The sequence below is a fragment of the Anopheles arabiensis genome, chromosome 3 (genome assembly GCF_016920715.1).
Source record: "Anopheles arabiensis isolate DONGOLA chromosome 3, AaraD3, whole genome shotgun sequence".
Taxonomy (NCBI): domain Eukaryota; kingdom Metazoa; phylum Arthropoda; class Insecta; order Diptera; family Culicidae; genus Anopheles; species Anopheles arabiensis.
This window is the reverse complement of record NC_053518.1, coordinates 82286043-82305321: the sequence shown is the minus strand read 5'-3', so window position 1 is coordinate 82305321 and position 19279 is coordinate 82286043.

Here is a 19279-nt window from a genome sequence, read left to right as displayed (position 1 = left end):
GATAAAACGGTCCGGGGGAACGATTACGTACTATCACGTTGCGATTGAATTGAGCGCAACAAGTGGTATACACGTGGTTGCTTAACGATGTGTGCTAGCGGCACAGTACACACACAGAGCAGTGGGATGGATAGCGTGAGATGTAGGGGAGAAATAGTTCGTTATAGTTTTGCGAGAGTATTTCAAAAGAGAGAAGTTTTAAACACACGAGTAAACAATCCTAATTCTTACATAGATTAATCTTATTACCGAAATATAGCATCAGTATCATGTAAATGCTTTATTGCCAATTTCAGTCAATTAAAAACTAATGAAACTCTATTTTGTATACAGCAGTTACTGGAAGCAGTTACATGGCACAGTTGCGACACAGTTTATTAGGCCTTTTCATTTTTGAATGTCCTATCCTTTGAAACCGTGCAGTAAAGTATGCTGCCAGGTATCAGCCACAGTCTTCTTTATAGACTTTGTCCAGAGATCTTCTTCTTTTACTTGGTGCAACTTCCCCCACATAGAAATGCTGGGGTCTTAACATGCTTTTGATACTTATTCAGAACCACGCAGTCAGATATAAGAGACAATTCCGGGGGCGGTTTGTTCTAGGCTTGAACCCATAACGGGCTTGTCATTAAGTCGTACAAGTTGCCGACTGTGCCACGGGACCGCCCTTTCCGTCCAGATCTTATGTTCGGTTTTAATCGCACTGTGACTCTTCTTTATAACAGTGTTCTCATGTGGTTCGCTATACGAACGTTATTGGATTATTGTATCCACCTTTGTACAACTACCTAATAAGCTGGATGTCCTGTGTACAATTTAGTTGTACAATCTCCTTACTTACTACTTACAGAATGTATTAAGATCCGAAGGGGCGCTGAGGGATAATACAGGTTAGGGAGAGCCATTCAACCGAATGGTGGTAGCATGTGCCATCATACATCCAAGCTATGGTACATGGACATGTTCCAACCCTACGGGTTAACTAGGTTAACTAGGACGCTAAACAAAACTGCCTCAAAACCCTCCAGAGGGTCCTTCCATGTACTCATCGAATACGGAAAGCACGTGGTGAATGCAACCTCCATAAATGTAAGTAAGTTTAAGTATATAACGCATGAATTGAACTAATCTAATTCTAAATGTGACCGTCGATAGCTCAGTGCACCAAAGCTAGATATATCCTAGTACCAAAGCTTTATTCAAAAATCTAATACTATAAAAAGCTCACTCTATTTTATTTCATTCACTGACATCCTATTCAGACTGAGCTTGGCCCTTTAGTTCGTATTGATGATGAAAATGATAGACATTACTCACAAGTTTCATCCATTTTGAAGAAACAAATCGGTCCTCTGTCAGTGGAAGCTTCATTGAAACGTATTGTAGTGATCACTACGAATTGAACCATCTGATAATAAGCTCAGCAGTCAGGTGGGTGTAAAGCTTGCCTGGCCAAAAGTGCAGTAATCATTGAATGTAGCACGGACACGCATTCCACTGCAGCACGCACATTCCATCAAATGCAGCCAGAAAAATGCGTCCTTTTATCCTGCCCTGTTTTCTCTGGTGTGTGCGTACACATGAATGCACACTCACTCCGTAACAGACAGCCAGTGGCAGAGCAGCAACATTACGACAAAACGCTTTGATGTTATCGACTCAAAGTCAAAAACCTCGCGTGCAACCGCTGGTGGCAGTGGTCCCATATCATTTGTTGCGTGTGCTCGCGAAATATGTTTCACCAATTAATAGATGCATACGCATCCACCGCCCAGCCTGCGCCTGTCTCCTGCACTGTCGTTTCGATTGGAGTCGTTGGGATGGGCAATGGAATGTATGGTAATTATTTAGCGCAAAATAATTTCGTTTGCTGCGCGGCCTCGACAAAGGTGCATTTTGTGAAATATTTTCGAAACGCGCTTGATTCACGCCACCGCTTGCTGGTGAATCGTGTGGCAAAGGGGCAGTTAAGCACACAGCAGTTGGTGAATCAAAAACACGATGCAAGGCAAATAGTTAATACGGCAGCCAAACCGGCGCCAGTAGAATTTGTGATGGGTGGACATCATTAACGCGATATGAGCCTGCGTGTGGGAGAGACGATTGGGCCTTAGCTAAGCAAAATTGTAGCTCCATTCCCGGGTCGCCATTATTGCCAGGATGTGTGAATCTGTTTGATTGCACCGCACCCCGTTGGATGCGGTACTAGCATTAATTACAGCCGACCGTAAGCGAATGGTAATTTGTGCGCTGCCAATTGCATTGCATTAGTTTCGGTTGCATTGACTTAATTTAAAGCATTTGCGTAATTTTGCATCATACTCATACACACATCCGGCCATCGCCCCTCCTTCACTCCCCCCTGGGGGAATGCAGCACGACGTTTGTCTCTCTGGATGGAGCGAAGGGAACGGTCGGGGTTGCGGTATTAATTATTTTGCTCCTGTTTTGATTTGAATGTCATATTTTGCTGCTAATTGTCAAAACAAGGTAGCGGATGCTGTTTGATGATATTCATATGTTTCCATATGTACACGTGTTTTTCGTTTCTGACTATGGGGAAATGTCAAACAGCTGACAAAACAGTTTAAGTTGACTGTTTAGTACTGTCAAGAGTTCTACTAATATTGGTTGCTCTTTGAAAGGATGTTTCCCAGCAGTTTGCTTGAAGAAGTTTATACGATGTGCATGTTTAAAACTTGTTTGTAATTACACCTTAATCAAAGTTATTTCCTTACTGGGTTTTTCAAGGTTTTTGGTTGGTTCCAGCAAATTTTTGATTGAATTTCATATTTTGTTGATGTGTTCCCAAGATTTTTTGGGCGTTTCTCAGAATTTTTCAGTTGATTGGTTTGGATGTCCAATCGAACGATATCAATAAATCGTGGGAACGGATCAAAAATTTGTGGGAAACGATGAATAAATCGTGAGACTGGACCAAAAAACTACAGGGACTAATCTACAAATTGGGGAAAACCCTATATTATCAAGTAGCTGCTTTACAAATTTGATGTTCTAGTGTCTTTCTTAATTCTATATCTCTCTTACTCTCTTTCTCTCTCCTTTTCTCTTGTTGGTCTGCTCACAATAGAGCATATCGTCGATGCTCGGATGGTTGCAGCCTCCCATCCATGTAGAGACCCAATCTTCGACAAGTTCCAAGACCTGATTAAGCTATGAACTCCCCTGAGCCTTATGCTGTACTGGGGGGCATTGTCAAACACCTTCTTGGACGGAGCATGCGTCCGGCATCCTCATGACATGCCCCAGCCATCGCATTCGGCCAGCCTATACCACTGTCAGGATATTCGGTTCACTGTACAGCTCGAAAAACTCGTGGTTCATCCTTTTCCTTCACGCTACATGCTCGAATACACCGCAAAAGATGGTCTGGAGAATGCGTCGCTCAAATACCTAGGAAATCAATGAGCGGTATATCTCACATCTCGTGTGATCATGAAATGTTTTGGTTCTCGGGAGAGGGTGAAACCCATAGTATGCGCGGTTCTCCTGCACAGTGCGTGTCCGCATGTCGCTGCTGATGTTGTTGTCCGAAATAATGACACAGAACTCTTCTAAGACCTCGAGTTTGTCGCCGTCAACTAATACACTGTCCCCCCAGTTGGACTTTATCACGGGCTGTGCCTACGGCAAGCAGTTACTTGGTACACTACTTAGAGTTTGAGTCGAGTGTACGCTTCACATACCTTCGATGTCGTCTTGTTAATGATGTCGATGATGATCCGAACATGGAACAATAATTTTACAACATTTTCTTTGTTACTAATAAGCCTTACTGTAACAAACTGGCACTCTACTCATCGTCAAAAAAAAAAAGTAAAAAAAGAAGAACATAGGTGAATTAATTAGGCTGGCACCAAGGGCGCACTAAAAACTAGTTTTATATTTATTCTCTGTTATACGGCGAATCTTGGTTTTAGAGATATTGTTTTTAACTCAAATCTCGCGTTTTTTTTTCCTATTATAGACTTTGCAAGTTTGACATAAAACATCGCTTCACTTGACAGTCAGTTGAAGCCTTATAACAGTTTCCAGCCACTAACGTTGCTAGACATATCAAAGCCTAGCTGCGTTAAAGGATAGAATTTACCAAAAGATGTCGCTATGTCCACTATGTCCATTCATTTAAAACAGTGTTTTTCAGCTCAAAATTTCAAAACCATTACAACAAATTAGAATTGTATTATTTTCTCAATTGTATTTCCAACCTCAGCTGAACACAATGATTAAAACAGCAACAAGCTAACTCTAACCACCACGTACGTTCCCAAAAACCAGCACCGACCACCACACAAGTCTGTGGCCACATTAATTCATAATCACAAATTAGAGTAATTAATTTATAAATCTACTCATAAGCTAGCTTCACCGGGAGGAAGGTTGGCTGTGCAGGGGAGGGGGAATTCCGTGCCGGTGATGATATTTAGAGCCAACGTTTCTATTGTATTGTGTGTATCCCGTTTGTCATCGATTGTTATGCATGCAGTTGGAATGCATTTTGTGTGGTTGATGTGGAGAGCGGTCTGCGATAAATGGAGCTGGTTGTGCGTGGGTGGGTGGCTAAATAGTATAATGATGTCAAATCGTACTTCACTATCTATATCGCTGGCAGAAGCGTAAAGCCTTTTGAGCTTGTTATCGAGCAGTTGTAATCGATCCTCACTAGAAAACGGTGCAAACGCCGTTGCGACCATTTGCTAACAATGGCGGCCGGTTTTGGTGGGAAGGAAGGGCGTAGAGCAGCAATTGATAATGGTGATGGCAATTATAACAGCACATTATGTTTACATTACACGCGCCGTACACTATTGTGTTGTATTGTTAGTGGCCACTATTCGACCAGCTGTCAGATTGCAGAGTAAAAGAAAGAGAGGATCCATTAGAGTTGGGTATAAATTATGTGTGCAATTTAAGTGAATGGAATTAAGGCGATACTTTACAACTAGAAAAATAATTGCATTAAAGTGTAATTTCCCACCACTCAGCCGCGAAAGCAAAGTTTGATGGTGTTCAATAATCGAATTAAAACACTGCTATTCATCTCGTTTATACCGGATATTTCAAAACTTGTCCCGCTGTATACTATGCTTCGACGCTTTGTGTCTGCACTTGTGCACGTTTTCCTCGTTCACGACTTTATTTTTTCCTCGAGTGTGTGGACATGAATATTGAACAGTGAAATAAAAAGCACTTCCCTCTCTGCTTTCATTATTGCACAATTACTGACAAACCTGATTTACGAAGAACCATTACTTACCGCGCGGGGGCAAGCACAGTGTGAAGCCAGCAGAAGACGGGTGAAGAGCATTACGGAATAGTAGACTACGACGATGGCGATGATTTTATATTGTCTTTTCCCATCCCGGTCAGGGTCGTTGGTGCTGAAAGTTTTCCGCTTTGTTCGGTTCCAGGACGTCTCTGGAATGAAACCGAAGGTAGCAAGAGGTAGCAGAGAAGTAAGAAGAGAAGAAAGCAAATCCAGCTTTTTAGTTTCATAAATCCAATCCCAAGCATGATCTGCGGGTAAGTTGTTTACGTCGGGACTCACTCCGCTCCACCCGTACGGTCGGGTAAACGGTGGGGACTATCGGGAAAGAAGAAGCGGCAGCAAACAAGCTGCTGACGGTTATGATTGCACTCCGGTGCCAAGTCACGGGCGAAGTAATGCCTTTATTGTACACCGCCGCATCTGACTCATCTGACCGTCCCGGCCCGAGGAAGATGGTCCTGCAGTTGTCTATTCGGACCGGAACGTGCAACGAGCGGCACAAATATGTGTACGAGCACGATCCTGCAATCGAGAAATTATCGAAAAAATATAAATTGCTCGCTGGAGCTATTTATGGCATACGTACAAGGAGAAGGGGATATCAACGGGAGAGACAGAGGGGATAGTAATAAAGCGTCCTATTTCCGTTCCTTCCAACACCGCTTGCCGAGCAAAAGATTTCATTTGCTACAACCTGATGGACTGCAGGGGCGGGTTTGCCAGCTTTTCTGGCGTTTCCGGTCATCGGCGGTCATCTTGCGCTGCTTTCCGACCTTTGTACTGGTGGTGTCCACCCAGGCAGGTAGGTGGTAAGCAATCGATGGGTGGTTTATGCCGGCGCTACCGTCCAGCTGCGTAACTGGGCGCATTTGACCCGCCTCGGGATCGGTTCACGAGATTGGAACGTTGGTGCAATTTATGCAGGTGGTGCACCTGCAGGTGCACGGTGTGCATGTATCTAGGTGTGTCTTCCTGTTTGGGGAGCTAGGCACAAAAGTTTACGACACGGTCATGGATGGTGATACGGGTTGGCTTGTTCACGGGTCAGTCTGTTACATACATTCAAGCGATGTAAAAGTCCAGAGCTCGGGATTCTACTTAGCTCTATTTAGGATTTGCAGCACATTGAATGTCATACATGTTTGTACATAGTTTCAGAACTAATTACTGTTCAGAATAGGATATACTTTAACCTTTACTAGTTTGCTAGTTTTAAATTATTTCATTGAAGTAGTCGTGAGATACTACGACAAGCGTGTACGACAATATAATGATATGAACAAGGAAAGGACAGGAAGTAGACACAAATAACATATAATTCAGGAAATATTTTTAAAAAGACCCCTGATATTCAACAGAATGAGCATATGAGGAAGTGCTTCATTCTAGTGACCTTGTATTTTTAGTAATTACCAAGGTGGTTGGATATACTACAGGTGGGTTATTAGCTCTGATTTCGGTAGCTATGATGAATGGAGATTTCTATGGAGATTAACTTTTAGAGAGTTATGGTTGGTAAGGACTTTGTACGAGTTGCTAAGTAACATTGGACTCCCAGCTCTCAAATGTAAATTTGTAAAACTACACAATACGGACTTCTTCTTCTTCTTCTTGTTTGGCACAACAACCGCTGTCGATCAAAGCCAGCCTGTTCCCAATAGTGAAGTGAGCTTGGCTTTCAGTAACTTATTGTTACCATAGGAGGATAGTCATTCCTACGTATGGGGGCACGGTCTATTCGGGACTTGAACCCATAACGGGCATATTGTTACGTCGTACGAGTTGGTGACTGTACCACCAGACCAGCCCACACAGGACGGTTTACACTGGCGATATTTTTACCTCGGTGGATTTGGAGGTTTGACATCTTTTTAGGTAGATGCTTGCAGAAGACTTCTACCTAAAAAGATGTCAATCTTGTTCTGGAAGAATATTACTAGTACATAAGATTCGCTAGATCAGAGACAACGACAAACATTGAGCTTTTTCTGCTCAAATGGTCAGATTTGGTGCAACATTGTAAACATGGACTCATTGGACGAGGTCAGAGCACTATCTGTAAATAGGAAGGCCTCTCTGTGGCTATTTTCGCTCCGTACACAACTAGCAAATTCATGTGAATATTCTGTATTTTTTTATTATTATGAAGAAAACAAAACATACATGATTTCGTCAGTACATATAAAACATAAAAAGCGATCTATAAAAGGCATCTATCTCTGCACTGTAACAAAGCAAACTAAATACAAAAAAGACTACCCAGTGCCTAACCCTGCCCAGAGGTATATGAAGATGTTTATCACTGGCTCGCAGACCGCTACCCGTGCGCAACCCAGGGGCCGGTCAGCCGGGACTTCCGAATCGGGAGCCATTTACCTTTCATCCGGAACTCGAAATCCGGTTCCGTGCGGGATAGGATGCATGCCACCCTACGAATCGTTTCGAGTTGAGCTTTCAACGCTTCCCGGTTTCTGTTTCCTGCTTCCATTTGTGTTCAATTTCCGCTTCCGTTCCGCGCTGTGGGAAAGCGTTGAGGTGCAGCCACAGCGTGAAGTGATTGGATGGGTAATGGCTGAAGCATTACGTGCGCCAGTACTGTTACATTGTGCCCGGCGGCTGATTTCACTGCGGCTGATGTCTATTGGAGGAGCTATTGTTAACCTGCTCGCAAAGAATGGGCGAGGTTTCTCATTTTCTCTTGAAATTAAAGCAACATTTCCGTGTTAAAGCATTGGCAAAAGTTATAGAAAACAAGTCATGCCAGCTGCTTAAAGTGGTAAGCTTCCTCCACGTTCACCAGGAACGAAGCAGCGAAATGGACACAATCAGCCAAAGCATCGGGCTGAGGTTTGGGGATTGTTTTTCTACGCCACTTGCCAAGAATCGGCGGGTGAGCCCCGGGTTTCCCGTTTGGCTCGCCTCCAGTGCAGAAGTAAAGTTGCAAATTGAAAGTTACTACACTTGTTTGATGGCGTTGAAAGTTGCTGGTGTAGATGGTGATAGGACAGCCGACGGTTGACCCGCAGAGCCAATAGTTGTGCGCCTAGCGGGAGGTCTAACGAGATGGCAGCAAGGCACCATCACCATGCGTCATGTGCGCACCAGGCGATGGCAATTATCTGTGATTGCAAGAATAAACATTTCTTTCGAGTATGAAGTCAATCCGTGTGGGCCTTGTGTGCTATTACTTCCCGTAGAGCATGGGACCACTTTTTTCGGAAAGGTCCAAGGGTTTTTTGTTCGTAAAATTGGCGTAGTTCAACCTATTTCAACAAACTTACTTTAGGCGTCACCGTTTCCGTTATCTCTACACAGATCGAAATGGAGAATGGATTCCAATGCTCGCCTCAAAACTCGGGAACTCTTGTTTGTGCTCGTTAAGCATTATGTAAAATGCATCCTCCGCCCTGTTTGACCTGCAAAGGAGTTCCTAGGTGGGAGGTCTGTTTTTTTTTCGCTCCACTCTCCCCAAGATCCATTTAGCCAAGCGGGTGAGTTGCGAGTTGCAATTTGCAATCTACTGCCTTTTGCAATTTGTTTTCCGGGTTTTTTTGTGTGTTTCTCTCTGTTGGCCAACCTCTGGCAGAGGATAAGTTTCCGTATCCGATCGAACCTATGCACGAGGTGACGGCAAGCTATTGCTCGAGATGGTAAACAGTTAAAAGTGGGATTCTTTTTTGCCTCAACAAGTAGTCTTTAGTAAGAAGGTAGTAATACCCAGTGTACAACACAAACAAGATCCATCTACGAGTGCAAATGCCGGCAGGGCAGACGTTGAATAACAAAATAAGAAATAGATTCTACAAAGCACTACCTGTCGAAGATGTAGACAAGGTGGGACTCCTTCCCTCGGTTCCAGTTCAGGAGCACCCACCAGGTTTCATATCCACTGTTTGTTTTCTGTTCGCTGTCAGCGGTAGGCAGATAGGTAGAGTGGTGTTGTTTTCTTTGAAACTTTAGTAGCAATTCAAGCTAAGTTCAGTTCCGCAGACCATTCCTAGAACAGTTTCTAGAACAAGAAGTTCTTGTCAACAAATAGAAAGCTTCCGTTTAATTCTCCTCTGATGAAATATGTTTGCCATTTTGCAACTATACATAGACACGTTTTCAAGATGTACACAAACAAAGATAAACTTGTGCGTGGTCAAACTAACGGATTTTTATGAAAATATACTTTTCAAAACAATACGCCCCGTTGCTAAAGGTAACGATTGCAGCGGTTCGCCTCGGGGTTGCAATTGATGATGGAAAGTTTACATTGAATCTCGACTACCAAGTGCAGTAGCATTCGTTTGATGTGTGCTGGTTTTACTGCCACCACCGAGAAACGAGGACACACTACACCACCGTCGGATACGGAACGGAAATACCTCCTATATAGCACACATACCCGATACGATCCCCTCCAACCGGTTAACCAGCGCGGTTTGAAGGGGAAAAAGTATGCATTTTACAAGGATACCAGCAGATCCCGATCCCCTCAAGGCCTTCAGGGCTGGTCTTGGCGTTCTTGCACTTGAAAGGCAATAAATTGTCGTATTTTATTGCAAATCGCGTTCGTGTTTTCATCTTCCATACCTTCCATGCATCAAACGATTAGAGCGAACGCAGAGATGCAGTAAACAAACAGCGTTTGCTGTCGCCACTGTACATGCACCCAGTGGGGTGATGGTGGTTTGAAGTAAAAATTGCAGAAAGAATTCAAATATTGATCTGCAAACACAGCGGACTTGTTGGGAGTCTTCGGGAACGAAGCCCTCCGTCGGGTGCGCTTGTATCGTGGTTTTACGACCACATACGATTCGTAGCAGCCCGTACTGGTGAGGATGCAATTTTATGCATCGAGAAAGCTCAAGTGTGTCGCGTGTGTATCGTAACTGATTGTCTTGGTGGTGGTGTTGTGTGGTCTTGGCGCGGGTTTTGTTTACGGTCAATATAAACTGTGCCCTTTTGCTCCATCTACCCAGTGCACTTAAGACAAAGTGGATGCGGGGGCGCTTTGCGAAGTTGAGACCATTGTAAAGCATTGTGTGACTGTGCAAAACATTGTTGTTGGTGAAAGGTAGTAAAAATCGAAACCGTTCTAGTGTGAACTGTTCGGAAAGTAGTAGGGTGCACTGTTTTATCGGTGTTTTAGTGCTGAACAGACGTTGAGCAATAAAAAGCATGGAGATTCTGATAGAAAAAGATGCAAATAACATTCTTTATTTTCAACTGTCAATTTGAATACAACTTTGACAGTTCTGCTTAGTGTACAAGTGGTGGGTTTATAGTGCCGTGTTTCAGTACTAATCTTATTAAACTGTAATCATTTCAGCCAAGGAATCATCTTCAACAGAATATTAACAGTCTTTAATACCTACAATCAACTTTGTTACAGATTAGCGTCTAATGAAGCAGTGCAAAGGATAATATTTCCTCCATAATCCCACTCGGTAGCATTAAAACGGGCAGTTTGCACTATCGTTGTGTTGCAAAATCTGATCTAGTGCCTATTTGCGATTTCGTGGGAAAAGATACCGCCCAGAAAGCTGACACAAATCCGGCTCCATTATAAGGTTGCGATGAGATCCGTTTTCTCTGACGTATATATGAGCCTAAGCTTTGGCACGATAGAGTGTCGAATAAAACTCCAATCATTTCACACCGCCATGCAGTGTCTCCCATCTCCGCAGCTTCTACATATTGGAGATTAATTGGTCTATTTGTAAAACCCATACCCCCTGCGCCGTTTATACCGCTTGGACGCACAAACACCCACCCACAGCAAGACTTCAACATCATCCATTTCGATCCGTTCGGGGATGACGGATCAATCTTGCCTTTCGGTAGCAAACAGCTCAGCCACCCCGCAATAGACAGGTGGTGGATGTGGTGGATGATGGTAGTGAAGCACCAGCGTTAATGATCTGTCCAGTGTTTTTACCCGTTCCCCGAGTTCGATCCGTCAATCAATTAGTGGAGAAAATTAAATCCCACCCACTCTCATATCCCCTTGGGGAGCACGGACAACGGACTCCGAGCGAAAACGTGCCGTTCTGATGGACGTGATGATTTATTTTTCCATCGTCCATACGTACGCAGGGGCTGCTTTCGTAAGGAAGTTAGGCAAGCTTTTTGGGGACGGAGAAAAGATAAAAAATATATTTACCGAAAGTATCAGCACACGCATAGGAACCCCGCACCAATGACTCCCAATCACGTGCGGTCTCTCCGTCGGTCGCTGGATCGTGTTGCGGAAGTGTGACATGGAAACGTTGCTCTGCTGGATGGATTATTTCATGGTTGGTGGGGGAAAGGAAAAGGAAAAACAAGCGATAGTACTATTACGAAGTAAACGAGCTTGGCCATCTAATAATTGCGCACACCAAGACGCCCGTTGTGTGTGTGTGTGTTTGTTAATTAACAGCAGTCAGTGTCGTAAAATTTTCAATTAAACCAACATAAAGAGTGGTCCAAATTGTAAAAAATAATCATCGAGTTTTATGCTTTCCCACTAGCCAGGCAGCTTTCCCTGGACGACTGTACCACACGGGAGTGGCAAGTGTGTCGAAAAATAAACTCAAGGAACGATTGAAATTGGGGAAGGAGATGGAAAAATCATTCTGTTTGGCGCTTAGCTTGGCTTGGAATGGGGGGGGGGGGGGAGCGATCGTGTGTTTTGTCACTTATTGCGTTGTGACCACACTGTGACTGGATGGTCCTTAAAAAGGAATGATGGCTGTACCCATTTCGGTTGTCAGGGGCTTTTTTAAAGGCTTTCGAACATGCACTAAGCGCATATTAAGGCGGTGAAAGATAGAAGTAATAAATCAACTGTATATTAAAAATGTGACACTTTGACATAGTTATATTATTGGAGTTTAAGAATGGTGGTTTCACCGAATCCGTCGACCTTCTACTCCACTCTAGCTCTACTTATTACTATCCGCTGTCATACACTTGATGAATGATTCGAAATCTTGAAACCATTGCTGCCTTAGTTAATAATCACTCCGAATGTATCCTTCTTGTGTACGACAAGCAACAAAAAAATGTAAAGAAACCATTCTCTACCATTGTTATTACATTATATATGGAAGTACAATATGTTCACAAGGTATGTGGGTCATGCGTTTACCACTATACAAATTATACTAAATTTCCTACGCTATATCCTACACTGATTCCTACACTATTCCTGCGCTGCTATTTCTGCTGTTCGGGAGCTATTTCTGGATCAGAATGGCTTCATGATCGGTTCTAGAACCAGTATGGGTATAGTATCAGTTCCATGTCCTTTATGGGTATACTTTCAGTTCGAGGACTGGTATGGATTCTTGTGTGGGGCTCTAAGACCGCTATGGGTTGATGATCAGTGCCAGAGTTAGTATGAGTACTTGATCGGTTCCAAGACCGGAATGGATTATTGGTGTTCACTCCAGGACCAGATCTAGGACCGGCATTAGGTCATGTGCAGTTCTTCAACCAGAATATGTAGCGTATTGATATCAGGACCAGTATGAGATAGGTTTTGATTTTAGATCTCTTAAGGAGTCGTCATAAGCATTTCATTCTAATTGGGTTAAGAGGTCATTAATTTCAGCGTACTATTAAAGTAAAAGCGATCTTTGAAAATTATTTGCGTAGTCCTGTATTCTGGTCAAATTAACTAGTCTTGTATCAAATTGTACTGATATGAAATATGAACTGTCAAATTTTGAAAACAGCGTGCCTCAGAATTCGCGTTGTAAACCGTATAACTCGAAAAAATACAGTACAATTAATTATAAATTAATCAATTATGTAAAAGTACTAAATTAAAAACTAAATTATCCTTTTATATAATGCCTTTTCTTAGTTAGAACAACTTTAATCACTTGTTCTATTGTGTAGCAAAATCGGAAAATCAATTGTACCTCAGAAATCTGGTTAGTCACTTCTTCTTTTTCTTATATTTGGCATAAACGTACTGCGGCTTACGAGACTTTATTAAGTACCACGTAGCCGGATAACCAGTCCTTGCTACGGGGGGACGTTCCATTCTTGGTTTGACGAGCATGTTATTGACGTCGTTCGAGGTGACGACTGTACAACGAGACCGCCATGGTTAGTTATTACATCCTTTGAATAAATAATTTAACAAAATGCTTGTCTTTGGTTCAACGTTTGCATGGATTGAGCAGTACAATACATTATTGTAAGGCTGCTAGCGACTATACAGTGGCATAAAGTTACCATGCCAAATAAACAAGTGGAAATGTTTTGTTTGCTTTCTCAGAAATGTTATGATAAGTAAGTAATTGTTTATTAACTTCTTGCTTAAACAACCACAATAAATGAGGATACAATACGTCGACGATCATTTTCATTTACACCATTGAGTGGTTGTACGATACCATCTGGATTTTTTATCTGAAGTTTGAAAGTTGGCGGCTGAAATTATGTCACCAGAACAGGGCCCGGTGAAACAAATATGATGATTATACTCTGAGTTAAAAAGTTCAAAATCATCCCCGAATAAGCATCCATAGATATGAAAGGTAATAATGTACTATCGAACTCTATTGAAAACATTTTGCCTAACGCTAGGGAAAATGGAACAGATGGCCCTGACAACATACCGGAAAGTACAGGGACCGGAAGCAAAAAACTTTTTTCTTCTCACTAAAAAACCTCCGTTTTCTTAACTTGCTTTCCCCTACTTATTGACAGGGAAGACTTGTCACCACCAGACGCCAGAGGCCGATTATTGTACAAATGTTACTCATCAATTTACCCTCAAAAGGCTTACACACACACGCGGTCGATTGTCTCTTTGTGGGGCTATTGAATTATCTTTTCTATTTTTTCGTTCTTTTATTGGTTCATTTTGCAATTTGCTTCGAGTTCAACGGGGGACAGTCTCGCTGCAAATCTACCTTACGGGAGGAAATTCCGTATTAATATTCCACCAATTGAAATCCTGCTTCGTTCCGATTGGCACGGGATGACAGGTTTTACGGAAAGAAAACTATTACGTATCAATTCCAGATGTTTCAGTAAAGGTAGGAAACGGAAGAATCGGTACTTTTTCCTCCCATTTGCTTGAAGGAAGTATATGAACATATGAGTTGAGCTGCTAACAGTAGGTTGGTTCGAAGAGAGGACTTTCTTCACCTATGTCTCTGACACTTTGCAGTGGACAAGGGATAGCATTTCGTTCATACCATTTCCATGATGCGGTTGAAATGAAAATCATAAATTTGCTTCCCAAGTGCTCAAGCAGAATGGGAATCTGATGGAAGCAGGAGGGCACTGGGGCAAGCAGACCATCCAATGGTGTTGTTGCCCGCATCGCGTGAATTATTAGACATTCCAAAGCCCATAAATCGCACCACATTTCTCGGACTTGTTATCACAAACCACCCTCCCCCACCGGAACGTCTTCCTGATGAGCCTTCCGGGGAAGGACAGCCCGAAGATGACTAAAAGGACCCATTTTGGCAGGCCCCAAAATGGGGCTTCGCCTTTTAGACGCCCGTTTAACCCTTTTCATGCTACCTTTAACTTAACATTCCTGACCAACCGCCTCGGTCTCGGTCAACAGAGAGGCCACAACATGATGCAGGGGGGAAGGATATATTTATACAAAATCGTTTTCTATTTGCGTGTGACCCAGGAGCAGGGCAGCTGTGCTGCACAGCACATAGTCTCTAAAATAATCGAAATTTATTTATATCATATCTGTCAACCTGAAGCGGTGTGCTCGGGCGAAAAGGCGTACCGCATCCAGAAGCAAGATTTATGAATTTGTGCCAAATAGTGTCCGGCATTTATTGTGCTTTTTTGTTGTTGTTATTGTTGTTGGTGAAGCTGAGCTGGCTGACCCCTAAACCTTTCCCAAGCCAAACCCTTCGGCAGGGGGTGCAAAATAAATGCCGGAAGCCATTTTGCTGGAAAAGTCTGTTTGGTCAGCAAAAACGGTGGCATTATTATTATTATTATTTGCTATTCCCTTTGCGTCCGTGAATGTGCGAAATGTTTCAATTTTATGTTATTTTCCATACTCCACTTCGTAGTTTATTGGACTTTTTTTTTTAAATATTTCTATCCCTCTCTAACGTTCTGCTTCAGCTGATACGGGGTTTGCGTATTGTGTTTGCGTTCGGAAAAAAGCGCGTACTTGAAAAAACAAGCGCAAGCCCGGGGCAAGGCAATGCGATCCTTAATCCGATTTTGTTCGCGATAATTTTGCAGGAAGCATTACGCTGACAACAGCGAGGTAGACGGTTCCGGAAATTGACCAATCAAAGGGGTCTGTGTGTGTGTGTGTGCGTGTATCGAGGGAAGAGGAGTGAGGTCGCCAAACCGGCTGGTCGAACCGGGGTCCGTTTTCGTTCTGCTCTTGGTCGCGCGAAAAACACATGTGAACACATTCCGGCGGAAATATTTCGGCTTCGGACGCAATTTAGATGAATTATGTTTCAACCAATCCGAAACATACCCACTGCGACCCCCTCATTCTGAGAGGTGTGTGGGTTGAAACTGTTTTGAATGTGTGGCACCACAACGGCGGGTGTGTGTGTGAGGACCTGGAGGTAACAAATAAATAAACACAAACCACCGGAACGCGTGATCGAATAACGCACACCGAGTCTGGTCAAACAATGTGCCGACCATGTTCGTTTATTGCCAAACGGTTACAGTGCAGGTTAGAGCAGCGATAGTGGGTATGGTAATGGGTGGGATAGTCCCACGCCACGCCAAAACGAGGACAATCGTTTAAGCCGCCAAACAACAAACAGAAACACAATCGCTTCTATATCCTTTGATTGATCGGCGTAAGTGCCGGAGGGTTCTTAACGGTGGTGAGAAGAGGTATCGATACCGATACAGTAAAGCAACTGAAACCGCATCGTATGGTTGCGGATAGTTGCGGATTTGTGTAAATATGTGTTCTCGTATACATTTCACACATAAAAATATGAGCTGTATTATACCAAAACCATTTGGACACGTTTGTTGTGTATTTGATCAGCAAAAGTCCTAAAGATATGAACATTTTGGAGAGCGGACGTTCTCTATGAGTCGTTCTCTGGTCACCTGTTACTACAACATTCCTGCGATTAGCCGCTATTTTCTAGATAAATGCTAAAGGTGCTAATGGATATTTATCTCCATTTGTTGTGCTATCTAAGAATAATGTAAGAGTCCATGTCGTCCGTGTACTTGGATATGAAGGCCATATTAGATTGAGATCAGTCTTGTCGTAGCATCAAACAGTTGCCCAGAAACGGTGTTTGAAGATTCGAATTTAAAACTCCATTTTTTTGGCGTGTTCTTAACGAAAAATTGTTAAGTCCCATATACAAACATTGAACACAGTAATCCCCTTTAAGTGAATAACACTATTGCTCATATTTCAGATGTAATTTTCTCAAAGATTCTCAAAAGTTTCTCAAAACGATTTTGTGCCGTTTCTACAATCATTGAGAACGTAGATTTCTCAAAAGCACTTATGAGTGCTTGAGAAATTGAGCTTTGAGAAAGTTTCTCGGTGGCTTAAGAGTACCTCGATGGTGCCTTTTTTCCTTATTTACGTTTCTTAGAACTAACAATAAATGTGAAGTTTGGTTTATACTTTACCTAATGACGTAGGGTAAGGGATATTGTAACATCTCGTCTTAAATATTACTCCAATAAATTATTGGACAAAGCCCAATCGAGGAAACGGTGAAAATACTGCAATTATTGTCGGTAATTTGAAAATTGCTTTTCAAAAACTATATTGGATGTTCTAGCGCAGGGTTCTCCAAAATAAGGTCCCGCGAGCCGCTTGCAGCCCTAGAGGATTTGTATTGCGGCCCGCGATGACTTTGTAAAGACTAAAACATAAAGTTAATTCATTGGACTGTTTAGATCAAAATTTCAATATTTACGGTTGAAGTTTCAAAAAGAGCTTGAATAATTTAAATCAGTACAGTTTTGATACATTCTGTGAGTATTTTTTCATTAAAAGGAGTTTTAAACGATTGTGTATTAGCTAAAGGTTACTTCAAAATTGCATTAAACAACGATATTCGTGAAGCAATTCGGCTCGCGAAGTGAAAGGTTTGGATACCCCTGTTCTAGCGTAAAGAGCCTTCATTATGTCACAAATTTGCAACTATGATTGATATCTTGAAGCGGAGCGAGGATCCTTCTAAGAACATTAAAAAAACGACTGAGAGAGGATAATTACTGCTCGTTCATATCCTCAGACCGCGGCACTGACCACTTTTATGCCAAGAATAGTAATAAAAAAATGGATAAGAGCATTTAACTATGTGCATTAGGTAAGAATGACTCAGTGTATTTGCACTACTATCACACGTAGAATTCTCTTATTCACACAAACCTTTCATGACCATTATGTCCAGAAACATTGCTGCAGCTTAAACCATAACTCTGTTAATTAATTAAATAAAGTGTGTTAATTACGCTAATTAACCCTTAATTAAGACACATGGTCATTGAAGCTTTCTTTAAACACATCTCAATTGCACTCGAGTTTGCCTAAAGCTTTAATAAACCTTTTCACAGATTCACATTACACAGGAAGCTCCTTAAGCCCAGAAAAGCAGAGCGCTTGCACTCACGATTCATACCTATCGGTCGATCGGGGTTTAAAGCGAATCTCCACTCCAGCAGTCCATCTCAGCCCACTTACTCCGGCTACATCCGGCCAGAACCGACGGGTCTTTTTTATTAACACGTATTTTCAACGCTCCTCTCTCCCTGGTGCCGTGTGGACTGAAAAACACACATAAATTCGTTGTTCCTGTCAACTTCCGACAGGAGACCCAAAGAGAGATAGAGAGAGAGGGCCGCCAGGTGCCACTGCTGCTGCTGCCTCGCAGCAAAATGCTGCTGCTGCTGTCTGGGACACAATGAGGTTCAATCGGTTCAACACAATCGGATTCAGGAAACCATCCTGCCACAAATGTTCGCATCGAATTGAAGACGAAAAAAAAAAAACGAAGCACATGTGTACACCGGCGGTGCCAAAGGACACGTGTCTGCAACCGTCGGTGCGTCCGTATCCGGTATCCGGGCCGGCGGTACGCTACAACCGTTCCGACGCGCTTCCGTAAGCTTCCGGGGGGCATCAGCAGCATGCACGGGAATGAAATTTTCATTTGCACAATTGTTCAAACATCAGCGCAAATCAAATCAATTAAAGGCCAATTATTATCACACACGTGTGTACGTGCGGGGTACAGCTTTCGGCGGGAGGACAGGGCCGGAAAACATATCGTCATCACCGGAAACACCTGCTCCACGGTTTTGTACGGCGTGTGTGTGTGTGTGGTGGCTCAAGCCGATGCGAGCAGGGAAAGGGTAGCAGCAACCCGTTCCCTTAGAAACAGACGTCCGGTTGGAAAATCGGATCCATTTTCCGTGGTTCCCAAAAGCGACAGAGGAAGAGAGAGAATGGATTTGCTTGCCCATTTCAATCACAGTGCCGTGGCACAGAGCTCATGATTTTTAGCAACTCTCTGGCTGAACCGGCTCCTGACGCTGATTGAAAGGATTTATAAAGTCCCCAAAGTGGTGGAGGTGGGGCGGAATGGTGAATCAGAGTTGTTCTCCCACTCCCACTCATAAGTATGTGTACACTTATTTCGGGTAGAACGCAGCAGCAGCAGCAGCAGCAGGGAACTGCGCATAATATCAGTCGATTTATTTTCCACCGATCATCCCTGATGAGTTCGCAAAAATCTGACCGGCCCTACCCAGCTCCAGTGTCCTTGCCCACCTCAGCACACAAACACGTTTGTGCCGGCACGTCGCCTAGAAACAATGGCGCGTTTGATGAACGGCACCCCCTCGAGCCCGGGCGGGACCCGTACCGCATGCGTGAAATTAAGAAAACATTTGCTGCCATTTCATATTCGAACTCGTGTTGGTTGGAGGGAAACAAAAAACCTTCCGTTTTCGACCAGTGTTTTTAGACAGTGCCCGGGGCCCGAGGACACATCCGTATTA